Source organism: Dermacentor andersoni, chromosome 10 (genome assembly GCF_023375885.2).
Source record: "Dermacentor andersoni chromosome 10, qqDerAnde1_hic_scaffold, whole genome shotgun sequence".
In the NCBI taxonomy this organism is placed as follows: domain Eukaryota; kingdom Metazoa; phylum Arthropoda; class Arachnida; order Ixodida; family Ixodidae; genus Dermacentor; species Dermacentor andersoni.
Window position 1 is genome coordinate 35,560,710 of NC_092823.1, and position 27,425 is coordinate 35,588,134.

General features: G+C 45.5%; 1 long non-coding RNA gene across 1 annotated transcript in view; it reads right to left on the reverse strand.

Moving 5' to 3' along the window:
- LOC129381956 (uncharacterized) overlaps positions 1-27,425 on the reverse strand; it is a 103,824-nt gene that overhangs the window by 14,725 nt on the left and 61,674 nt on the right. The window contains exon 2 of the long non-coding RNA XR_008610031.1: positions 14,028-14,140. This is a non-coding gene — a long non-coding RNA (uncharacterized lncRNA). The remainder of the gene's footprint in view (positions 1-14,027; positions 14,141-27,425) is intronic.

Below are 27,425 nucleotides of genomic sequence, written 5' to 3' on the forward strand. Positions count from 1 at the left end.
ATAGTACGTCTTTAATATACCAGCGTTGCCGCATTCTGGGTAGTCGTGGAACGTGGCGCAGATGTCGAAGCGGAGGTGTCGGGGTATACCAAGCAACCACTTGCGGCTATTCGAATGGTAGTTGCGGCGGTACAGCAAGTTATCCGGAATGATGAAGTGCGCGGATTTACGACGAAGCGTCCGAGAGATCGGCGGTGGCGACTGGCTAGACAGGAAGTCATTAAGCGAAGGGATCCATGGGTCTTTGCGCTGCTATGATGGCATATCGGAAATGTTGAGGGCGAAGTCTCCGCAGCTGGAAATAGACGAGGGGACTGGACCATACAGCAGGGGTGACTGGGATAGACCGTCTGCGTCTGAATGTTTTCAGCCGGAGCGATAAACAACGCGGAAATTCGATGACATACATAGCGCTTTGAATGACGAACCGGGCTGCGCACGACGCTGAAGAGCTGAATGCGATGCGAGGTTGCCGTACGCAGAAAAAGAGAGGTAAAGGGAATGGTCACTTTGTTCAAATCGCCGCAAAGCTTCTCACTAATAGTAGAAACAGCGGTTCCTGTGTCGATAAGTGCGTTCAATAAGTATTTCGTTCGCCGGGGAAGAATGAGCCCTTGAAATGTTCGGCGTAAGCGCAGTTCTTGCCTCTGGAACTGCGACTGTTAGTTGTCCTCTCTGGCTGGGCTGGGTCGGCGAACCATTGAGGAAATGGATCGGCGACGTGGGGAAGGCGACCGGCGTGAATCGAAGGGGAGGCGACTGTAAGACGAGTTCGGAGAAACGTTACATGGGTCCTGACGCGGAAGTGCAGCAGGCCTGTAGCCTGAGGCCACTGTCAGGTAAACGGGTGCTGCGACGGCGGCAGAATCGTGCTACGTGGCCCGGAAAGTGTCAGCAATAGCATAGTGGCCGGTTATCAGGTGTCCGCCACGGGTTGATGACAGGGGCTGCAGCGGCCGAGTAAGAGACGGCAATCGGGCGCGAAGGTGGCGGCGGCACATGGAAGGCGCCCGTGCCCGATAAGCATCAGGAGCCAGAGGAGCGTAAGGCCGGGCGACACCGTCAGCGTACGTTACCTGTCCAGCTGCAGGATGCGGAGGAGGGGCAGATGGCAGCGCCGTGGCAACTTGCGTCTGAATGGCGTGATGAAGCGAAGGAGCCAAGGTGGTGGACGGCTCAGGTGTGCTATTCGCCACAGAGACTTGGCGGGCGACTTCCTGACGGATAAAGTGCTTTATCTCCGGCATTAAAACAGAGATGTTGGCAGCATCACGGGCGAAATCCAACGGAGATATATCCGCGGTGTCCTGCTGAGCAGCGCGTGTTGATGCATGCTGCTTACGCAGCTCGTCGTACTGCTGACAAAGCTGTATGACATCGGCAATAGTCCGGGGATTCTTCGCGTCGAGCATCTATCTGGAAGGCATGGTCATCGATGCCTTTCACGACGTGCTTGATCTTGTCAGCTTCGTCCACAGCGGAGTTGACGCGCTTGCAGAGCGAGAGCGCGAGTCCGATATAACTGGTATTACTGGCGGTGAGCTCGACCACGCAAGTGCTGCTCAGCGCAGAGCCGGCGAACGGCGCGACGGCCGAAGACCTCAGCCAAAGTTGTCGGGAAAGCCGACCAGGCGGTAAAATCGGCTTCACAATTGCGGAACCACAGGTTTGCCTCATCAGTCAAGGAAAAAATGACATTTGTGAGCTTGGCTCGTTCGTCCCACTTGTTATAGGTGCTTACACGGTCATATTCGGCGAGCCAATCTTCCACGTCGTGGTCGTCTGTGCCGCTAAATATAGCCGGATCACGCTGTCGGATGAAGCCAGAACAGACGATGGCCGGGGGCATGGGAGCAGCAGCCTGGGACGGTCCCGGTTCATCCATTGCAATAGCTGGTGGTTGCATCCGACTGCGGAGTTCCGGGAAGTCGAAGAGAAACCCAGCAGTTCCACCAAATACAACGGGGCTGTTGGCCTAGCGCCACTAGTTCTAGGTTGTAGCGATAGGCTTAAACAGGTAGGCGCTATATCAAAACGGGGAAGCCAGCACTTCTCTTCGTCTTCACTTTTACTAGCACCATGCCCACTCCCTTCAGTGCAATATATATATATAGATATATTGTGAGGAAGAAGATCGGCGCGCTGAACAGCCCCATTGCCACCCTGTGGCTTGTGCCAACTTCACTCGATGCGTGCGCCCTACCTGCGGGTGGTGCGTTTGTTGCTGCTGCTCTATGACCAGGATAAACCCCCTCTTCAATTGGTGGTGCTGCTGGCTACAACAGGAAATCTAGAACTTCAAAATCGGACACTACAGCGCGTCTTCATTATGCCAGAGGCCACCACAACCACAACCCGCTGCCCCGATGACTATCGTGGTCTCTCCTGTCTTGTTGGGTCGACGCGACCTACCCATTTTACCGGTACTGAAAACCAGGACGTAGAAGACTGGTTCACTGATTACAAACGGGTCAGCATTGACAACAACTGGGATGGCGACAAAAACTGAATTACGCGTCCTTTTATTTGAACAATGTCGCCAGCGTGTGGCACCGAAACCAGGAACGTGATCTCACGATGTGGTCGGTCTTAAAAACTAATATGACAGAGGTGTACAGCGGCCCCGCTGTTCACGAGCTTCGCTCTGAGCAACGTTTGCGCGGTCGTGCATAACAAAGTGGAGATATATTTACAAGTTATATAAAAGATGTTATCGATCTGTGTAACCGCGGTGACGATACTATAGCTGAGACCAAGAAGATCAGGCCTACCTTAAAAGGCATTGAACAAGACGCCCTCAATATAGTGTTGGCGAGAAATCCGGCAACGGGGTCTGAACTAATCATTCGCTGTCAAAGCTTCGATGAACTACACAAACAATGCGTAGCCAGCCGGCAATCACCTGCTGAGGCCACTTAAATATCGAGCTTGATTGTTGCCCCGGATAAAACCTCGATCCTGCTACAGATCAAGGAATTCGTCCTTTAGGAGGTTCCTCGTCAGCTTTCGCTGATGCAGCTTACAGACGGCCAGTCGATTTCTGTATTGGCGTCCGCTCTCCAATATATGATGAAGGAGCAGGTAGCCGACCACGTTCCGCCTTCTATCCATCAGGCTCCGACTGCCTCTCCCCTGAGGCCTGTACTGCAGAACAAAGGCCAAACCACTTCGCCGGCCTTTGTGCCCGCCCGTATCCCCTGCCACCCGTCAATGGTCTAGTATGCACGACCTCAAGACCCTTCGCGCACGCAAGACAACCGCCCGGTTTAGTTTTATTGTAGCCGTGCTGGAAGCATGGAACGTCACTGTCTCCTACTTACAGCAGAGTTATCCAACAATTCGCGTCCATGTGCGCCACATTTCCAACAACGTCGCAATTATTCCCCTAAATTTGAATCTCCTCCTGCAGCCGCGACCGCATTATCCGCTCACCGTTCACCGTGTCCTCGCTGCCGCTGCCTTTCCCCTTTTTCCCCTTTGCACCGTCGGCCTAGCCTCCTACGCCTGGAAAACATAGGTGTCACCGAAAAGGACATAGGTGTCATCGAAATGTAAAAGGCCTCACAGTTCCGCGAAAAACCTTAGGACTTATCGATACTGGCACTGAACTTTCAGCGAGACGCCCGTGTTTGTCAGAAAATTGAAAATTGACGACACCACTTTTTGGACTATACCTTCGTACTGCCAATGAGAAGAACATCGAGCCATCCACCGCCTGCACCACTCATGTCTTCATTCAGAAGGTCCTATATGTCATCGAATTCGTCGTGGTGCCATCATGTTACCACGATGCCATATTAAGTTGGGACATCCTCTCACCCATCACGCCATATCGACTGCGCCCGCGCCGAAATCTAGCTGTTTGCGTTGTGGACAGATATTACCAATGACAACAACGACCCTTGTCGCAAAATCACCGTTTCAGAAGACACCGTTATACCTGCCTGGTCTTCTGCTCTTGTGAGAATCTTTTGTGACTCCGTAGATGACGGCGCCATACTGTTCGCACCGTCTGAGTTCCTAGTTCGCCGCCGAACACTACCACTGCCCTTCGCCGTCCTCGAGTTCAAAACTGGTGCCTCTCTCATTTGCGTTTCAAACTCATCGGCCTAACCAATTACTTTACGACGCTGTGAAAGATTTGGTAGAACAGAGGAACAGAGGTACTGCCTTCACCATCAATCTGTGACAAGATGGACGACTCCCCTTATGTTGCCTCTCTCGAGGCATCGCCTCCTCAGTCACTGCCGCGATTTTTTTACGCCATTGAAAGCGAGTGACTTTACGACGACGCAGCGAGACGAACTTCTTCACTTGCGGCAAGGCTTTTTTCCTCGTCTGACTGCCAAGCAACGTTAATCGGCCCCAAAACGACTGTTTCGCACACCATCGACACTGGGAGCCATGCATCCATTCGATAGCGTCCCTAGCGAGTAGCCGGGGCCGACAGACGCGATATCAGTGACCATGTGAACGATATGCCCAAACGCGGTGTCATCTTCCCTGCTGGTAGTCGCTGGGCATCACGAGTCGTCCTACTTACAAAAAAGACGGCACCATATGATTTTGCGTTTATTAACGAAGGCTTAACGAGATTACGCGACTGGTTGCATACCCGTTGCCCCGTATATATGACGCACTTGACTGTTTGCAAGGGGTGGAGTGTTACAGCGAAGTGGTTAAGGGCTAGTTCCCGCAGGATCGCGTCCGTGGACCTACAGAAAACTATCATCAGTTTGGCTCCAGCATGGTCGTCGTCTTCCACGGTAGGCTCATTGGCGCCCTTCGGCGCGAACGCGCTTGTGCCACTGCTCCCACGTTTGTCGTCGTCATTAATTAATTTCTTAATATATACAAAGCCGTAACCGACTTTACAGTGAACTACAGCGAAGGTAGGAAAAGCTAGTTGCCCCAGGATCGTGTCCATGTATAGATACTAAACTCCCCGTACGTGGGCCAATCCCGAAGAATCCCGAATGCCGGGCCGAGCCGCGGCGGAGGTGAAGCTGGCGTTAAGCACTTCGCATACGCGGGCCGATCCCGAAGATAGTGCTGTACCGGGCCGACCCGTGGCGGAGGTGGCGCAGGCGGTAAGCACTCCCCATACGTGCGCTGATCCCGCAGATAGTGCAATGCCGGGTCGACCTGCTGCGAAGGTGCCGTTCGCCATTATGGAACCCACATACACAGCTTCGCTGCTGATTCTTTTTCACAGAGTGCAAGGGCCCTGAGTTTTCTTTTCACCCTTAGATCTCCGCTCGGGCTACTGGCAGGTGCCCACGGCTGACGCTGACTGTTCGAATACCGCGTTTGTAACAACAGGCGACTTGTACGAATTCACCTGTAGAGCCGTTCGGTGTCTGAAACGCGCCCGCCACCTTTTAACGCATGAATTGCGTCCTGCGCGGCCTGAAGTGGCATGCTTGTCTTTACTTATTTTGACCGGATTTTGCGATCCATCTGCGCCGTTTACATAAATTTTTGACCTTTCTACGGAATGCTGGTCTCCGGCTTAACTTGGAAAAGTGCTCATTTGCAATTCGAAACTGACTATACTAGGACACGTTGTCTCCAAAGAAGGCACTCTTCCTGATCCCGCCAAACTTCGCGCCGTATCCGAATTCCCGAAGCCTACCAACTAGAAAGTACTAAGCCGCTCAATTGCCCTATGCTCCTATTTTCGACGATTCGTTCGCGATTTCGCTACTATGATCGCACTCCTAAACCAACTTCTCAAAGGAGTCAATGAACTTTCTAGTCGGTTGGAAGCATCTGATGTGAGGTGTTTACGGCTCTTCACGGGCTAATTAAGCATCCGCCAAACTAGCGTCATGTTGATCCAAGCGCACCTTCAGAGCTTCACACTGACGTCAGTGGTGTCGTCCTTGGTGCCATGCTCGCACAAGGAAAAAACAATCCTGCCGAATATGCGGTCACTTATGTCAATCAAACCCTCATAAAACCTAAGGATAATTACTCAGTAACAGAAAAAGGGATTCTGGCATCCTATGGGATCTTCAAAAATTTCGCCCATATCTGTACGGTTGACTCTGACATGGTGACGAATCATCATGCTCTTTGCTGGTCGTATAACCTCAAAGACCCGTCCGGCCGCCTTGCTCGGTGGGTCCTCAAAATACAGGAATATGATATCCGTGTTTATCGCTTTAGACGCAGGCACTCTGACGGCGATGCCTTCTCGTGCTGTCCCAATTTCTATCGACGGACTTCTACCTATAGTAATGATATCTCACCACTTTATATCCTGAAAATGGTCTCAGAGCAATGAAAGGACCCATGCATCGTCATGATATCCAATGTTTTGTCAAACCCTCCGGCACCTTCGGCTCCTCAAGCGTTACGCCGAGACGCGCACCATTTCGTCATCCGCGATGGACTTTTAAACCACCGCAGCTGCCAGAATGACAGTTGCACATGGCTCTCAGAAGTGCGCCGGCACGTTCGAAAAAATGTGTGCTCCGCTTTGCACTCTCACCTCCAGTGTGGTTACGGTGGAGTGTCGAGAACATACAAATGGCTTGTCCTGCGACATTATTGGCGCGGGATGTACAACTTTGTCCACAAATACGTACGCTACTGCATTGCCTGCCAAAAACGCAAATGTGTTCTGCATCAATTCACTGCACCTCTCCAGCCACTTCTCTGCACAACTCACTCATTTTACCACGTAGGCATTTGGGCCTCTTCGATTATCAGTCCCTGGTAGCCCCGGACTGCTTGCGACTGCTGTCCCACATTCGATTTTCATGAACAGCTTCGGAAGTACTGCCCACCAATCCGAGAGGTGCCAAAATAACGTTCATTTTTGATGTACCAGAAGTCGCAGGTGTGTCATGGACTCTCGGATGTGTCAGCAGATTTTACGTCGAAGCTGTATATGCCTCGGCGACACGCTCGCGGTCCGACCACAGAAACCCTCCTGCGGAGGTATGAGCCATTGTATAGGAGCATCGCATTCGTCGTACGTGACGGACGGACAAAATTTCTCGTTGGGCAGGCATAGAAATAACTCGGGATGACAACAGGAAAGCCTTCTGGGGTATCACAGCTGTATATGCCTAGGCGAAACGCTCGCAGTCCGACTACAGGCACCCTCCGGCGGAAGCTGCGACGCGCCATCATATCCAGCTTTTCTGGACACGCACCAACTAGCGCCCCAAGCGGGCCAGGCACGAAGCTAGCGCGTTTTCAATGGAACGAGCTGGTTTTTCGCGAATAACAAAAGCTGCACGTCGATTATTGAAAAAGACAGGTGACAGACGTGTTCTGGAAAACAATCCACACATGCAGTGATCACGGTATCGCACGTAAGAATTTTGTTCCCAGCGCGGTTAAGAGGCAGCTTTAGCTCGGGTGCCCCTATCTAAATGCATGTAAAAGGAGAATTCATTTTCCTCGGCAACCACCGCACCAAATTTGACAAGGTTTGTTGCATCTAAAAGAAAAAAGTTAAAATCGAGTGCGTGTTTGTTTCGAATTTTCGATTTAGGCCGTCCATTTCTTTATTAAAAATTGGCAAAAGTCGCAAATTTTCAGAAAACGGAACTAACAAGTTTACAACTCCGACTAAGCAAGAAAAATGATATCGCAATTCTGTGAATTGTATCTGATAGCAGATCTAAAGCGGACAAATTTGACGTCTTACACATGAATCTAACAAAATTATTAATATGTAATTACAACTTTTGCAGAACCCTCGTGAACAACGTAACAAATTTACGTAAGATGTAAAATGGCATATCAAATTTGTCCGCTTTGAATGATTTAATGGATGCCGTTTACAGAACCGCGGTATCTGTTCTTGATGCAGAGCTATTAGTTTAAAAACTTCGTGCTTCTCTTTTTTTCAAACTTCTGAATTTCTGAATATCTAACAAAATCCAAGCCATAAATCAAAATTCCGCTTGCAACAATCACTAGAATTTGACTTTCTCTCTCAAATGCAGCACATTTCATTAAAATCGGTCCAGGGCCTCACCCCAGAATCCAGTAGACCCCAGAATCCGAGGCCTCACCCCAGAATTCGGAAACCTCCAGGAAAAAGTGATGACTGCGACCACTGCGACATCTACAGAAAGGGTGACATCGACTTATCTAACGCTGCTGAACCCCCAAGTGCCGACGACCTTTCATGGCGACACATTTGAAGACGTTGAAGACTGGCTGGCGGACTTCGAGCGCATGGCTGCGTTTAGCGAGTGCGACAACAACGCCAAACTCAGGAACAGCCACTTCAGCCTCCAGGATGGTGCTCGCACGTGGTTTATGAACCGCGAGAGTGTCCTGTCATCCTGGCCTGAGTTCCAGCGCAAGCTACTAGAGACTTACTCCAGCCCCGATCGCCGGGAAAAAGCAGAGCGGGCCCTGCAGTCATGCGTTCAAAAGCCCAATGAGAGCGTCACAATGTACGTGGAGGACATGACGCGTATCTTTCAGCGTGCCGATCCGAGCATGTCGGAAGAGAAGGTGCGTGATCTGATGAGAGGCGTAAAGGAGCAGCTTTTCGGCGGTCTTGTCCGGAATACGCCCAAGACTGTTGCGGAGTTCCTCCGCGAAGCCACCGCGATGGAGAAAACCCTTCAGCAACGGTCGAACTTGTACAACCGACAAGTAAATGCCGCTTGTACTCCGGATACGCCGGTAGTATGCGCAAAGGCCCAGGAAGCGTCGGACACTCCGGATACGCCGGTAGGCTTCGGGTGCGACTTCGTCTTGCTTTGTGAGCTGATTCGCTCAGTGGTTCCCGACGAGCTGCAGAAGCATCACGGTACGTGGCCACCTCCAGTCATCTCCCTCGCCAGCGTCGTACGCAAAAAGAGCAGGCACTGCAGGCATCTCTTCCCAGCAGTGAATCACCACCTCTACCAAGCGAATCCCGGTACAAGACTTACACAGAGACCTTAATGAGCCCCGTCCATGCTTTCGCACCTACTTATGTGACGCCGCCAGTCGCGTTGCAATCGGCGCAAGCCGCTCCGACAACTCCGCTACCGTACTTCGACGATCGCCGAACACCCGCGAGGAAATCGGAGGTTTGGCGAGCACCCGATCGACGACCGCTGTGCTACCACTGCGGCGAAGCTGGCCATGTCTATCGGGAGTGCCCCTACCGACGACTCGGACTGCGAGGTTTTCCTGTCGATTCACCTCGACCTAGATACGGCCAAAGGCCACCCGGCATCGCAGAATTCCTCGAACAGCAGCGCAGACCGGGCCCATCGCAGCGGTAGTCACGCTCACCCTCACCGCGGCGATATTTACCTGCTCGCGATACGACCTTCAGGGCGACGCAAGGGCGATCCCCAAGTCCACGCCGGGAAAATTGACGTCAGCGACCTTCCGAGGCGGGACCGCTGATACTCGACGCGCTGAAGACCTCGTATCGTGCCAACCTCAGAACAACGAAAACACCATGACGCCAGAACCAGTTTCCGCGAACAAGATTTCACTGGACATACCTGTGTTGATCGACGGCAGAAAAATGAGTGCACTTGTAGATACCGGCGCCGGTTACTCTATTATTAGTGGAAAACTGGCGAGCGTTCTGAAAAAAGTTACGTTGCATTGGAACGGGGCACCAGTTCGTACGGCACGTGGCCACGTCATCACACCGCTCGGCCTATGCACGGCGGGAGTAGAAATTCGCGGGGCTGCTTTTCTCGCCACTTGTCTAGTTCTACGCGAGTGTTCCCGCGTTTTAATTCTTGGGATGGACTTTCTCCGCGAATATGGCGCCATTATTGATCTCCGCGAGCGCTGCATCACTTTCTCGACACAAAGGGCAACACAGACCGACGCCATTGGACACAGATCCGCACTTCGCGTTTCGGACGAGAGCATCACGATACCGCCGCGTGCGAGTGTTATGGTTCCGGTCAAGACGGTGAAGCCATTGTAGAAGGCAACATTTCTATGTTGCTGGCACAAGGTATTTGTGTAGCACGAAGCCTTGTGGAACTTCGTGATAGCCAGAAAACGGTCCTCGTTACCAACTTTACCTTTGAGCATCGGCACATTTTTCGCGGCACTGCCATCGCCTACGCCGAAGCATAAATGGACATCGTCGAGTGCTTTGCTTCTGAAGTGGACACAGACGATGGTTCGCTCAGAGACATCGATGCAAACTCCGAGCTTACGGACGACCAAAAGAGCGCACTGCAAGAACTCTTGAACGAATTCCGCGCGTGCTTTACTCGGGCTACTAAGGTGGGCCAAACGCCAATCACGAAGCACCGAATAACGACATCCGCTGACGCACGTCCCATCAAACAACAGCCTTATCGTGTCTCGCCGAAAGAACGTGAGGCAATTCAAGCTCAAGTCAAGGAGATGCTAGATGATGGTGTCATTCAGCCTTCGCACAGTCCGTTGTCCTCCCCGGTCGTTCTAGTCAAGAAAAAAGACGGAACGCTTCGTTTCTGTGTTGATTATCGACGCCTCAACGATGTTACCAAGAAGGACGTGTACCCACTACCACGTATTGATGACTCTTTAGACAGGTTGCGGCCAGCTAAGTATTTTTCGTCTCTCGATCTAAAGAGTGGTTACTGGCAAATTGAGGTCGATGAAAGAGACCGCGAAAAAACTGCTTTCGTCACTCCAGATGGCCTTTACGAATTCAGAGTACTTCCATTCGGTCTCTGTTCGGCACCAGCAACTTTCCAGCGAATGATGGACACCATTCTCGCTGGTCTGAAGTGGCAAAGCTGCCTCGTCTATCTCGACGACGTGGTTGTTTTTTCGGCGACATTTGACGACCACCTGAAACGACTGCGGCAAGTTCTTGAAGCCATCCTATCAGCTAACCTCACCCTTAAGCCTCAGAAGTGTCATTTCGGCTACAAGGAGCTGATGTTTCTCGGACACGCGGTCAGCGCGGAAGGCGTTAGCCCCGATCCCACGAAAACTGCCGCTGTAGTTTTGTTTCCAACACCCACCCACAAGAAAGGTGTCCTACGCTTCCTGGGCCTTTGCGCATACTACCGGCGTTTCATCGAAAATTTTTCAAAGATGGTGGAGCCGCTGAATCGCCTCACGAAGGACGATGTATCGTTCGTCTGGTCCTCGGAGCAAGAGACTGCTTTCACCGAGCTTCGACAGCGTCTGGTGTCAGCACCAGTTTTGGCCCACTTTGACGAGGAGGCGGACGCGGAAGTTCATACAGACGCCAGTAACGTTGGTCTTGGTGCGGTGCTTGTACAACGGCAGGAAGGTATTGAAAGAGTGATCGCCTACGCAAGTCGCACACTATCGCGTGCAGAGACCAACTACACTACCACGGAAAAAGAGTGTCTTGCCGTCGTATGGGCGCTGGCCAAATTTCTACGTTACCTTAACGGCCACCCATTCAAAGTTGCAACTGATCATCACTCGTTCTGCTGGCTTGCAAATCTCCGGGACCCTTCTGGATGACTGGCACGGTGGAGTCTACGTTTGCAGGAGTACGACGTGACCATCGTGTACAAGTCGCGCCGCATACACGAAGACGCTGACGCACTCTCGCGCGCCCCTGTCGACACTACCGACCACGACATTGAGGACGACGGCGCTTATCATTGGGGCCGTAAGCCGTAATGATTTGTCCACTCGGCAGCGCGCAGACGATGCACTATTGCCTATGTTCGAACATCTAGAAGGACGAAACCCATCAATACCCCGGCATATCGCTCGAGGATTGTCGTCTTTTTGTTTACGACATGGGGTCTTGTACAAGAACTCCGCTGCCACCAACAAGACCTAACTTTTGGTCGTTCCAGCAGACCTGCTGGAACGACCAGTTGACAGGCGAACAGTTTTGTTCGCCTGTCATGACGAGCCTCCGTCTGGCCATTTGGGTTTTACGCGAATGCTTGATAGAGTGCGCAAATCCCACTACTGGCCGAAACTCGCCGAGTGTGTTAAGCGGTACATCCAGGCCTGCCGTGAATGCCAGCGCCGAAAGTCGCCAGCTGTGAACCCTGCGGGATTGCTGAATCCGATTGACCCACCTGCCAAACCTTTCGACCAGGTCGGCACGGATCTTCTGGGCCCGTTTCCACTGTCATCTTCTGGCAACAGGTGAACAATCGTCGCCACGGACTATTTAACGCGGTATGCTGAGACAAAGGCGCTGCCTCGAGGCACAGCTTCCGAGGTTGCCCAGTTTTTCATACAGAGCATCGTCCTACGGCATGGCGCCCCATCGCACGTCATCACAGACCGAGGCAAAGCCTTTACAGCACAGCTCATTGAGGACGCTTTTAAACTCAGCTGCACGACCCATCGAAGGACAACTGCCCATCATCCGCAGACAAACGGCTTGACCAAACGACTGAACAAAACCATGACTGACATGCTGTCTATGTACGTAGACGTACAGCACAAGACGTGGGACGAGATGCTCCCTTACGTAACATTTGCCTATAATACTGCTACGCAAGAAACAACACGCTTCACGCCGTTTTACCTCGTTTACGGCCGTGAAGTTCAGACTACGTTAGAAGCAATGCTGCCGTGCGACAACATCAATCATGTCGACCTCGCCCAAGATGCCGAACTTTTCGTGCATCGCGCGGAAGAAGCCCGTCAGCTTGCCCGAGTGCACATAAAGCAATAGCAGGGCATCGATGCGCACCGTTACAATCTCTGCCATCGATATGTCGAGCTCCAACCTGGTGATGAAGTTTTGGGCTGGACTCCCGTGCGCCGAAAAGGACTATCTGAGATGCTTTTGAGTCGCTACTTCGGACCTTAGAGAGTGTTGCAGCGAATTATTGACGTGAATTATCAAGTCCTTCTTGACGGAAGCGAGCCTCCCCGACGCCAACAACCGCAATCTGAGATCGTGCACGTTGTGCGGTTGAAACCGTACTATAGCCCCTAATATTCGACGTTTTCAGCCACTTCGGTTAGTTTTTGTGGTTGCTCGTCCATCAGTGCCTTGTGACTATTGTGACTATAGCCTATGTGTTCGCCCTAGAGCATCTCGGCGCTCTCAGGTCAAGCCTATGTATGCTTTCCTTCTTTTATTTCAAGAGGGGGTAATGCCACATGGTGTGGCGGAGGAAGGAACTGAAGAAGAGGAGAACGAAGTTCGTCTCGGCATCGCGCGTCGCCGCTTACGCTTTCGTAAACTGCAACCGCCTGTATCTTCATTCAGCTTGTGTACTCCAGCAGGGTATACGCGACAATATTTAGAGCCTCTTACCAAACAAGCTTTCCAGGAATGAATGGTGGCTGTGACTAGCTGTGCAAAAACGGCAAATAAATCCTTGGTAAATAAACAAAGGTGAGAAGCTCGAGCAAAAAGCCTGCTGAAGGACTTGTGTGCCATAACCTGAAGTAAATGGGTCTGTTTAGATGAAAAAAAGACACTGGTTGTAACGTTAATGACAAAACTGCTACAGAGTTAGACTTCCAAAAACACTAAATGACACGCTGATGCTTTCTTGCACGCTTCCGCCGCGGAGCGTAAAGCAAAGCTTCCATGAGGTATTTTCAGTCTGCACTGCTTCGAATTCATTTCACTCTGATTCGCTTGTGATAAAGCGCGATACCTTCTTTTAGCCGAAAGAAAACACTATAGAGGTTTGGGGTTTTAGAAAATATTCAGTAGTTAGCCTTCGAATACGAATAGTTTATGTGTAACATACTGCTGGTACTGTAGCCTTATCTTCAAAAACGTGCAGTTTGCTGGACCACAGAAATTCTGCTCTTGATGACGTCTATTTTTGTAGTAAAGATACCATGGCGCCATTTGTTGTATTACTAAGTAAATTCGTAGACAATTAGAGCAGCAGCGAGTACATCTGTGGGGGTAGCAAAATAAAAGTGATGTAATGGATGTGGACTATATGGCAAGTCAGCAGCTATAGTTTAAAAGTACAAAAAACAAAAGAAAACTTCCCTTAAAAATGCAGGTGAAGCTATTGCTATAGTAAAAAATTATTATTTCACTCCATTCAATACAGAGTGCATATATTAGGGCTCTCAGGTTTGCTAAACAAGCATGAAAAAGTAAGGCCTACCTTTCTGATCTGCGAAGATGGCAACAACTTCACTGCGGCAACAATGTCATCATGACACACCCTCATTACGTTTCCAAATAAGGCCTTCGCTCGGAAAAGCCTCGGGCCAAGAGCTGAAAACAGAAGTTTGCACTCAGAAATAAATCATATTCACGAAAGACGTGATAATAATATAATTAGTTCCCTACATGCTCAGCTGCCAAGACTTCAAGCACCATGAGCACTTCATTGTTATTTCATAAGAAATTCACTCGAGAACAATATCACGAGTGCTTTATTTACCTAGATAGGTGGTAACATTATTACGCACAAGGTACTTTGCAACAAATGCTGATCAAAGTCAGGATTGTCGTTTTTGTTCACACACGTAATAATATTAGCAGCAAATGGGGCAGACCCTTACTTGCGAAAAATATTTCATATGATTTTGTTGAAACAAAATCATGCACAGTGAAACATTGAGCGACGCATTATGATAGCATTTTAATATTTCAAGATATTGAAATGTTGGCCTCATGCGAGGATTTCAAGATATTGCCATCAGTTAAGTTTTGATGGCAAAAATGAATAAAATACCCCACTCTCGATGTAACATAGCTTGCAGAAGGTGCCATTGAAGGACACCTCCAAAATGTGGTTCGGCTTCTTTAGAAGGCGAACCGCATGTTGTCATGCTCACGTTTTTCTCTAGAACAGGAACAACTTCGTGGTTCAAAGAAGGAAATGGGCTCAAGAGCAAAGTGCCAGGACTGCATCTCTGAAAATTTAACGGCTGCAATCATGCATTTACGAGAAGCCTGCGGAAGGAAAGTATTGAAATTGAAGCGCATTCATGTCAGTTTGGTACCTGCATCAATTTTTTAGTCTTCTCTGAAACGTGGTACTTGGATTACGTGGTAGCATATTTCTGATTATAGGCATGGTTCTGTATATCGCTCTACAAAACGTGGTGCCGGTATGCCTATTTACGTATGGCAGCACTACCCTTTTGAACGCCCTGAAGATTACACTTACGTGTAGGGTGCTTTTGAATGTGAATGTTTTACGTGACGACGTTATCATTGTTGCAGTTTACTGTCCCCCTTCAAGGTGTACTTTGTAATATTATAAACCTTTTCGGTAATATTTTATCTTTCGCGGACAGAAAAAATAACTCACATTCATCTTAGTTAATCTTAACGATGATTTACTGAGCAATACCGAAGCAATGTTACAATTCCTTGAAATCATGCGTGACCACAACTGCAAGCATTGAGTAAAAGAGGCCACCAAGGTAAGTGCGCATGCTATGACATTAATCCACTTATGTGCTACTGACTTAGATATGACCACCAGTACTACTGGCGTCCTGTGCTCAGACATTAGATATTATCTCTCAGTATTCAGAATATTTCCAATTAGCATTGTTGCCCTGATATAGAACACAGTAGGAGATACAATATCCAAATAACCATAAATCATTTCCAATCCTTAATCGATAGCTTGAACTGCGCAGGTGTATATCGCATACGCGATCCTTCAGTGTGCTATGACAATTTTTCCTTCTATACCAGAACATTTTTAATACTGCACTTCGCTTAACCACCACAATTATGCCCAAAAAGCCAGGACAGCATGGATGACTAAAGGCTTCTATAACCACATGAAACACAATGAAAGCTATTCCACCAGATTTAAACACATGTGGCAAAGAAATTCTACGAGCATTCACAAAGTGCAGAAATCAGTCATATTTCTATCTTGAGAAAGTGAAATTTCCATCTTATTGCATAAGTTTGAGAGCTGCATAGAAAATCGTCACAATACATGGAAAGTCTTTCGCGAATTCTCTAGCACCCCTGTGGATGAACTGCTCTTAGTATTAGAAATGTGTGGAAGAAAATAGTCTCAGTTATTCTCAGCAAATTAGTTTAACGCTTATTTTAAAAACGTCGGTGCGATGCAATCCTCAAAGCATTAAACGATTAAAATTGAACTAAGAGGTTTTACATGCCAAAACCACGATCCGATTATAGCGCACGCCATCGTGAGGGACTCCGGAAGTTTGGACCACCCGTGGTTCCTTAAAGTGCACCTAAATATAAGTACAATACTCATCTACCACCCAAGCCTGACAGTTATTTGGCATACATAAGCTATGCTGTCCAGGATAGTGTGTTCCTGACTTCTAGCTAACAGGATGAAATGATTTCCACCTTGTATTTCTCAGATAATAAATCTGCAGACGGTGCAAATGCTATTAGGGCTTCATTAGTAAAAGCTGTTACCTTTAATTTATATTTTTACCAATACCTGACAACTGCAGTTCTTCCAAATCCACTAAATATTGCTCAAGTCACTTTAATTCATAATCGCCGCAAACAGATGAGTTTAGTAATTACAGGCCCATTTCTGTAATACCGCTGTAAGCAAAGATGGGAGAACGCATGTTACATACTCCCTTTGCGTAAGTTTTTCTATCAAATAACGTAATTGCAAAGCAGTAAGTTGGTTTTCAAATCAACGAATTCTATGAAGAAGCATCAATTCATATTAAAGACAGGATCATCGACAGCATTGCAAAGAAATCTTTCACAATTGGAATTAATTTGGATTTTTAAAAGGAATTTGCATGCCACCTATCACAATAGTTTGCGGAGTAAGGCTGTTGCATTTGGCATTAGAGGTATAGCACCATTTTCTTGTACGATCTTCATTTTAGATCTCACTTCGTTTACCTACATTGCAGACAATACGATAACAGCATCATTAAATGTGGCGTACCATATGGCTCTGTTCTTATACCAAAGTTTTTTACATTGTACATTAATAATACCGTCAATACTCTCATGATTTATTAAGTAGGCTTATAAGCAGATGGTTCGAGCGTTTTATTTTCTGGGGAGAACCTACAGGAACCCAAATGTGCGTCAAATACATAACTACGCAGACGTAATACATGCGTATGAAGTAAGAAAGTAAGCCTAAATGCAAAGACAAGTTTTATGCCTTTGCGCCCGACAAACACGTCAATGATTACGAAGTCCAGTTGAAATACCGTCAAACTTTCTTAGACCTTGTAGATGGGCATACATTTTTAGATGGTTCTTATCTATGAAACTTTAGTCTCATCATGTGAATACCGTTCCAGTGAAGGTTGCTATGTCCATCGGCGTGTTGAATAACTTTCGGAACATTATGCCGTCTACATTAAACAAGCAGTTATATTTCTCTGGCATGAGCCGGTCCAAGAAAAGAGGAAGAGGTTAGATGGTGTAGCCTATTGACGTCATCTTTGCCTGACGATGAACCTGGGCCTTTGAATAAACACAGTTCAGCCGTAACCATAACAGTGTTGTAGTGGAGGTGCTGGGTACTTCTACACTGTAAACAGGTTTGACCCTTTTAGGGAGTTTTGGCCTCGTTGCATAACTTCAGCCCTTAAGGGAGGACAATATCCTCCATTCGAACGGAGTTTTTTTTCACACCCTTGTGTTTGGTGGTGTTATGGGGAATTATGGGGGTTTTTTAATTCTCCTTTGAACACCAACCCCTGAGTGGTTGCAGGAGTCTATATGGAGAATTATGGGAGATTTTTAATTCTCCTTTGAACACCAACCCCCGAGTGGTTGCAGGAGTCTATATGGGGAACGTTGGGAGTTTTTCATTCCTCTTTTGAACACCAGAACTATGGAAGTTCTTATGAGGAGCTTTGGGAGCTTTTACAAGTTGACATGGGTATTTTATTTTGCTTCTTATGGGAATTTATAGGAGAAGCGATGGGAGTTCTTACGTACATATTTTCGGAAACGTTTGGCTTCTTAAGGGCGTTTTGAAGGATACCTTTGGGAAATTATTTTACCTCCTTGTAGGAGTGCTTAGGTGTAAACCTGGGAGCAACCGTTCCCATATTTTGGGAGCTCTGCTTAAGGGAGCACTTATGGATAGTTTTGAGAGTTCGATTTTTGCTTTTTATGGGAACATATACGAGAATGCTTGGGAGTGAATTTTTACAGCTTTAGGGAGCTGTTTTACTAAGGGAGTTTTAAACAGATGTTTTGGGAGTGCATTTTAGCTCCTTATTAGGGCTTTTACAGGTAGGTCTGGGAGTTTATTATGCACTTTTTGGGAATTTTACGAGGTTGAAGGGAGTTCTTTTTGTGTGTGTGTTTAGTAGATTGTGTCTGACGAGTGCAAAAACCATGACAAAGCAATAAAATGTCTGGAAATTTATTGCAGTTCCAGAATCAAATGTGCCAGCATGATAGTACAATCAATGACTATTAGCATAATGAAAGTGAAATAATTCAATAAATTGGATACAAACAAGCAAACCAGTTTGACAGGAAATTCAAGCATATTGCAAGCTTCAGTACAGTTGAAAATCCACAAGTGCAGCCAAGACTGAAATTCAGCGGCTCAAAACATCATGAGCTATTGGGCAGTCCTTGCATGCATTAGAACAGGCCACATTTGTTTTTGCATGTAAAAAGCATGCTACAAAAAATGATGCAAAGGAGGCCAGACAGCACCAATGACCTAGAACATAATGAAAGTACCTTTGAATACCTATGCTATTTCTAATAGACATCTACGTACAACTTATTCTCTCATGTAACACACAGCTGCGAAGAAAAAGCAGAAGTGGTACCACCCACTCTGAATCAATTTCCTTAGCGTGCAGCACCTGAAATTCAAGCTTGCCAGCTAGAGAACATGACAAGTTCACAGCAAAATGGGCATAATGTGATAACAGTAGACAAACAGGTGATATCTCAGGCTGAAGTTAATTCAACAAGGGGACTAGTCATCAGGGAAAGAAAATCCAAGCAGACAATTCCAGCTCACACTTACTTGCATACACAGATGTCTCTACATAGGTTTGTGTTGTGATGCCCCATGACCTAAGTCAGCATCAAAGAGGTTCATTAAAGAGTGGCACATATGCAGTGGCACACACCCAGTGTACATACACAAGTTTGTGTCAAAAAAGTTCATTGGAGAGCTGCATCTACCCAGTGGCCCCAAGTGCTCGTAGTAGCCCCAGGGGCACATACTGAATTTCCACAAATATAAGGAGTTTTTTTTTTCAAAATTTCTGGCGTCAGAAGACGCCTCGCATTATATAACTGACATAGACACAAACAACAAGATCACTCATAGAAATTGGTGCCAGCAACCTGCCAAACTCCCATACTTCTACACACCTTGCTACCCCAACTAAACCCCCATGGTGAGCATTTAAACTTACCTCACCTTCTCTATGCACTCACTCATTTTGCTGGATATCCATGGAGTGGAGAAACGTGAACTATATAAATACTGCCAAGGAAAACGGTTGTTACCCTAACGAAGAAGTCCACTTCTCAAAAAAATTTCTCCACCTGACATAACACTTGTTCGACCTCTGCTGATCACCTTCAGCTGAATATTGCATATCACACAAAGCAGCAATTCAACTATAATTTTTAGTTTTATAATGAAACAAAAATTTCTTAGGATGTGAAAGAAAATATGATACAGGAACCTTTAACAGTATCCATAAGTGTGAAATTTTTACACAGGCAAAGAGGCAAACACTTTGCCACCAGGGCACACATAAGGCGTCATTACATTTTCTCTGCAAAAAGCCTTAACACCCCGACGACAGGTGGTGTTGCATGAAGCCATGCATGCATTTCAAAAAATAGGCATTTTGTATTTTCTTCTTCCGCAAGATCAAGGCAGGCAGGCTGTGATGCTGTGCAAACAGTGGTGGCCTTCAAAAGGGAAGGAATCCACACAAAAAGCCATGGTACTGTTGAGATGGCAGTGCATGATGGGGAGCATTCTGGAAAACCAAACAAAATAGATTATGTACTATTGTATTGCAAACAGACACCACATGAATATTTAAACATAGCATCACCAATTATTCAACAGTGCTGGGCCATTAAATGCTACCACTTTAAGTGCATCTTGGCCACCTCAGATTTTAGGAAAAATTACAGCCCATTGTACAGTTGCAGACTGGATGAAGTGGAGAGTATGACGAAAGCCCGTCTGGTCGGGATGATGCATACTAAAAGGAAGAGGTCCAGACACCGACCAAAATGTTTAAAATAGTTTTTTACATTTTCAAATTCAAATAAATTCAAATAACTTCAAAAATTCAAATAAGTACTTTAAACCATTTTGGTCAGTGTCCAGACCTCTTCCTTTTAAGTCGCAGAATGCACAAACAGACTACTTCGCGAAAATTTCACATGGTGTGAGTATCGTTATCTTGTAGGCTAAGGTTGAAACATCACGGCACTGACAAAGCTACAAACAAGTGTTTCTACGAATGACCACAAGGCCTTCCAGAATGTTTCATTATGTGAGATAGACCATTAATGTTTTTTATCTGCAAAGAGTATCTTCTTATTCTGACTTAAGTATAATAGACCTTCGAGCAATTTCTGAAAAGTATTTTCATCCAGCTCGGGTGGTTTATAGGCGCAAATAACCAATTTAGGAACCCCCATTTTGTAGTGAAGAAAGCTTATATTAAAAAAACCTATAGCTGCAGTGATTAAAAGCTTCTGAAATTTTGAATCAACTCTTTATGTCTGCAGAAGCTCTTTAATTAGGTATTAGGACGCCTTGCAGCACTGACAATGAAAGGAAATCATGACAACATATTACAAAAACTAATAAAATGAATGTGTTCTTGATAATATATGTTGTTGTATTATACACAGATTATACAAAACACCAGCAGTAATGTGCATATCTTCAGAGTGCACACACAGTTCACCAACGTAATAATAAACACAGGTCAACATCATAAAGCAACACATAGGTACTGGCGTTTTTCTTTCACATTGGCCTAAAAACCAATCACATGAGCATTCAGCCATCATATAAGCAGCACCTGCTTGCATGAATTCAAGGAACTTTCAGATGTGCAAAATTGTTTAGGAGCTTTTAAGCAATAGGCATGACACTACTATTATGATTAATTTGTTGCCTGTAAGTGGTAAATCAAGTGAACTGCTAGTTGTCCTTCCAGTGAAGGATATTGCAGAAAATGTGAGGACAAAAAGATTATAGTAGCTATTTGGAACTCATGAATGTTAAGAAGATAATATGCAATGTTACCATGCTGACAGAGAGTCAGATAAAAGATGATACAAAGAAAATATTATATATAGATTACACAGATGCAAGCATTCTGCTTCTTTATTGCTGCAAAACTCTGTAGTTATAGAAGTGCTTCATCCCCTGAAAAATATTTTTAGCAATACATTCACTATGGAGTTCTATTGAGGATGCATCAGATTTGCATGCTACAAGTGGTTTGAGCTGTTCACAGACAGACATCTGGCTTGTAAACGCAAGAGCATGACGAAATACTGCAAGTGCTCCAGAAAAATGCTTGCATGGCAAGGGAAATGACAAAAACAAGAATGTGGATGAAAAGACCAAACTGCCCCAAAGTCTAATTTTAGCAATGTAAGGTTTTATGAAACATAATTACAGTTCTAAGACAAAACAAAATACCAACATGATATGCAGAGAATGGGTGCTGGACATCAAGCAACCTCACTAAACAATGATTACATACATAAAAACAACACATTCGCAGGAAATTTCACAATACACGACATATAAACTATGTGATTCATGATGCACCCATGTCATACATCATATTGTTCAAGTAACCAACTTCTTTATTCAAGACCCCTGTAGAAGGTTTGTTAATGCAGTTATTGGTTTCTTGGATGGAAAAGACCTAGTATACAAATCTGCACTTCCCTGCCTTATATTTGCAAACTGCATGTGTACAGTCACAGTTTGGCATGTTTTGCAATGTTTTGTGAGATATCCAGATGCTGTTACCACCTACATCTGTGCACAATGCTCCTGCAGCCTGCCATTACCACAAATCCTGGTCTATCCTACATAATACCCCAGTCACACGGGCACTTTCAAAGTCCTTTGAACCAAAGATTCTTTACTTCAAGGGAGAATGTGCACTGTCACACAGGCACAGCAAAGGAGCCCTACTGGAAGGGGGCTTTGAGTCAAAGGAGTGCGCGTTCGTCCTTTGAAACCTCAAGGGAATACTCCCAAGCCTAGAGGGCGTCTGACAGTGGAAAACATAATCTAAAGATATGGAAGTTCAATTTTTACCTCTTCAGAACAAGCTTATAAGTACTGAATACTGTTACTAAAGTACTAAACACTTTCGGGACACCCGCAATCTCCATCATGAAAGCGCCGGTACAGCAACACCGGTACGGCCTGTCGTCAGCAGCAACCTCGACACAACACGGTTGCCATGTGCGATTTGGTTCTTTGGTTAGTGGCTGCTAGGCATCCCAGTCTCCTTGGCTTTTTTCTGCACATCTTTCCTTGTCACTTTTGTTTTTTAGTTTTTACAGCGTTTACGTGTACCTACCGCTACCTAGCCACAACGAACGAAACAAAGCAGCTGAAGCAAAGGCAACAATGAATAATCGACGCCAATGTGTGGTGTACGAAGCGGTACACATGGTGGCCATCATTACAATAAATACATCTGTTTGTGATAAAGTAATGCCTTTACTACGTGTGCATTTTGTTTTGATGTTTCTATGTATTAGGAAAAATAAATGTTGCTGAAAAAAATGTGACAAACTTATTATAAGACGCATTGGGCCATATTTTTTTTATTACTTTCAAGGTGATGGTAGCGCTAAGGATACATTGCGGTCTCTGTTAAAAGCTTCAACGGAGACTACCTGGAGACCATGTAGCACCGACATATATCCGTTGAACTAATGTCTTTGAAAGCTCAATGCTCCTTAACTTCAAAGGACCTTTGGCATGCTCGTGTGACGGGTATAACACTTGCTGCTGAAGGCATTAAAGGCACTCAAAGGTGCCTCAAAGACAGGCTGAGCATTCTGCGCAGGTTAGCGTGTCAGCAAGGCCTGAAACACTTGCAGGAGATTGTAAAAGATGTCAATACATGGCAAAATACAACAGCACAACATACTCAGAAAATGTAAGGCTAAAATTCCACACTGATATATAAGGGCCTTCCCAGACAAACCGATAAATGCAATAGCACACCTTCTATTGAAATCTCGAATATAAAAATTGATTACTTGAAAAAGATGTACGGTACATGCAAAATAGAATGAGTGATGTATGTTATATGTCACGTATAGTCAAATTTTGCTGCAAATTTGAGCATTTCATGCATGCATATAATCGCACTCATGTACTAAAACAAGTTCATGTGTAGTGCTCATCCTGTGCATTTCATGTGTTTCATCTTATAGTGTAGTAACTATGTTTCCTAATGCCAGTAACCAACTCTCCCAGCTTTCAGCAATAGTATGCAAGATTATTTATTCTTAGAAGTATGATAGCAGGAAGAAACAAGGATAAAGACCTGTCAACAGGACTAGCATCAACTACAAGCTGATTTGGCTCCTGGATGGAAACGAGTATTAGTAATCGTAATCATTATCAATGTTTCAATGAGGGAGTGGGTGAACCCAGAACTTGCACAAATAACTACAGTAGCCACATGGCTGAACATATGAGCCGTGGGTGTTTCCCTATCTTCCAGCACATGAGGTTAGTTGCAGAGCCCCGAGAGAGCTGAGAGGGAAGTGATTGTGGTTTTCCACATTAGCAAATAAAGATCGACATGTGTCGGAAAATAATCATCTCTCATCAAAAACATGTAATTGTTTATAGAGCACTTATCCTCAATTCATTACACAGATTGCGTTAGGTGACTAATTTGTTTTACTACTGTTCTTAGTGCCCCATACAAGATTAACCTTTTCCATGCCAATTTTATTTTCAGAAAACCACTGAAATTTCTAAAATATTTTTATTAGCTATTCTTTGTGAAGAGTTTTTATTACTGCAATATCAGCAGTTCGTTTAAAATTTTCTGCTGCCTTTTATTAGCTGTTTTTCATGTTTTTAGGTTGCAAACAGACAAGGACGCAGAAACTGTCTACATGAAGCATATTTTTTTAAAGAAAGTCAAGCGTGCTTTTGTTATCCTCCATGAAAAATGTTATTGCAGGAAGAAAGGTGGTTAACCGAGGGCCCCTATTTTTATTATTCATATCATAAGAAGCCAACAAACACCAAGGACAACATAGGGGAAATTACTTGAGCTTAATAAATGAAATAATGAAATGATAAATTAATCGAAATGAAAGTGGATGAAAAAACAACTTGCCACAGGTGGAGAACGATCCCACAAGTTCACTTTCTTTTTTTGGGGTGGGGGCAAAAACTGAACACATAACTAATCACTGATCTATCATGCAAGTGGTGTTTGCCTATCTCAATAGTCTATATAAAGACAGAAAACTAGGCTCAGGTGTTTTTATCTCTAAAAGAAAAGACAAGCTTTTATACGGCAACCTATCAACTTGAAGCCCACGGTAGTAGTTCTCTTCTATGGCATCTAGCTGTTGAGCACGAGTCAAATAAAAATTAATGCAAATGTATTAGTGTTCCATGCTTTTAATGCATGGAAAAGGGACACTAAAGGAAATTAATGAGTTAAGTTAGATTAAAGGTTAGCCTTTTGTAATAACAAATTCATCATTTATACCAAGAACAGAGCTTTTATAAGCAAGAAAATTAGAGAACTGGAACATCAAAGGGCACCAACTAATATATTGAACCAAATTCTGTAGTTTTATTTGCCAAAACCACAATATGATTATGAGGCATGAAGTACGAGGGATTCTGGAATAATTTTGACCCCCTTGGTTACTCTACTGTGCATACAGTGCAAAACACACATGCATTTTTGCATTTCACACCTATCAAAATGCAGCTGCCACAGCTACAATTTGATTATCCACCATCAGGCTTGGCAGCGCAACACCAAACAGCCCAACTCAGAGCCCATGCTTGTCAGCAACCTTCTGCAGTGAGTGCATCACTTGGTGCTCATGAGGCAGTACTTCCAGCTGCTTCAGCTGCTTTAAAGTGTGCGCACTGCTGGCTTTTGCTGTTTTACAGCCCTTAAAGCCCAACCACAACAAAAGTTAGGGCTGCATAAAAAAATGATTCAAACAGTGTAAATACAAAACAGCATTCTAGCAATCTTGATACCGAGACTGAAATGAATGCTACAATTACCAGTAACTGGCAGTGAGGCATGACTCAGATGGCAGGGCACCTTAGTGTGGCCTACGAGATAAGGGACCACCTGCAGCTGCCTGCAGTGATAAAAACCTGGAGGCGATGTGGACTCTCGTCATAGCCACTAACCACCAGGTTCATGTGTCGTCTGCTAATACAGTATTAAAAGAATATCAAAAAGAAAATTAGATACCAGCCCCGCAGCTTTGCCAAGATGACTACAGTAGTATTTACTACTAATTTATTACCAATATAGCCAAAGTGAAATTTCATTGCATTTGGAATTTAAGCTTTTGCAGTAGGGGTTTTGAGATGTGATAATCGCAATGCTCCTGTGCTTTGTGACATTACATCACTAGATATTTGACAACGCCGTGGTTCTAAGTGTTTTTACATACATCGATATCTTGAATCTTTTACAACCTAACTCTAATATGACACATGAGAATACGGTAGATAACATTTGAAATGTCTTTAATGGGCACGGAAAAGGACTAACCTTTACACATGAGACACGCATGGTGAAAGCATTGTAAGCAAGGCTCCCACGTGTCTTTAAATAATTTTTCACCTTGGTCGGTGTCAGTTCTGTTTTTTCCCTTGACTCTTCCTAACCGGACAAGACTTCGTCAGACTCAACTTCATTAACCCATTGACAATATGCTGCATATCTTAGGTAAACATTTGATGCTCACCCTAACGCATGTTTCATGAAGTTACCAACTAAGAGCAAAGAAAGGTTAGCTACTGTATGAACCAGCCTAAATCCATGTTAAGCCCACAATTGCCCAATGTACCTTGAATAGGCTCTAAAAATGTGTATTAACACAAGGCGCAATAGATTTTGTGCTCACGTTGGCATGTTCATAACAGCTGGCCTCCCTCACTCTCATCATCGGAATCTCAGAATCCCTACTGCGAAAACTTCAGGAGTGGAAAGCAGCAAAGGTAACAGTGCGCAGTTTGAAGCAGCCAGAGGCACTGCCTCATGAGCACAGCAGTTGCACTCACTGAAGAAGGTTAATGACAAATATGGGGCCCCATTCGTGCTGCTGGTTCCGAAGAAGCCATCTAAGCTTTTTTTCCCACGCTTGAGTGTAAAAATACAGCTGCTTTTAACAAAAGGCATGCAACACCGTTCATGAATTGTGCCATTGGAATGGTTTACCAAATAACCTCTTACTTCTGGTAAGCTCTACACAAGCCAAATTGGACGCTGCACTGATGAAAGGGCAAGAGAACATTTGCAGAATATAAAAACAAAGTAAGACCAATGTAGGTGAGCATTGTAACACATGCACTTGTCATCCACAACTTGAAATATATTCTTGGCAGAAGTAGAAACATGAATTCACAACTGATATCAGAAGCTCTTTTAATATCAAAGAATGACTGTGTAATTATTCTTTTTTTTTTCTATTTCTCACAAGTATGTGTATGAATGTTTTTTGCTTTCGGTTTACACAGGTTGCTACACCTCAATTTGTTTGACCCTGTTCCCTTCTTTGCAATCTTTCCTCCCTCCCCCTCTTTTATGAACTTCCAGAGAGATTATATGAATAGTTCCTGCTTTCTTAGAAAACATGGCACACACGCGGTGGATGTGGAACATCCTTTCTGCTGCAGGCATCACAAGTACGTGATCTTTTTGGGTGAAGGCAACTGGTCAATAAAGCCCCACATGCCAACTGAAGGCATCAATGTTGCCGGAATCGAGACCCTTGTTATGTAATGAACGAGAAGAAAGCAGGTTAACCGAGGGGCCCGATTTTTATTAATCATAAGACGCCAACAAACAAAGGCACCAAGGACAACACAGGGAAAATTACTTGTACTTACTAATTGAAATAAAGAAATTATAACTTAACGGAACTGAAAGTGGATGAAGAAACAACTTCCCGCAGGTGGGGAACGATTCCACATCTACGCATTACGTGTGTGATGCTCTACCGATCGAGCTAACACAGCACCGTCTTCCTATCTATTTTCTGGGGTATTTATGTTACTACTAGAACTAACCCTGGGATTGTTAGCCAGTGCCACCACTCACAAACCTTGGCGATATGTAGAGCATCCTTTCTGTCGCAGGCATCACGAGTATGTGATCTTTTTGGGTGAAGGCAATTGGTCAATAAACCCACACGTAGTACCTGAAGGCACAAATGTTGCCAGATTCGAGACCCTCGTTATGTAATGAACGAGAAGGGGGTTAACCAAGGGGCCCGATTTTTTACTGCTGGTGTAGTACACACTTTCCTGCGTTTAGGGTGATGCCAGCTTCTT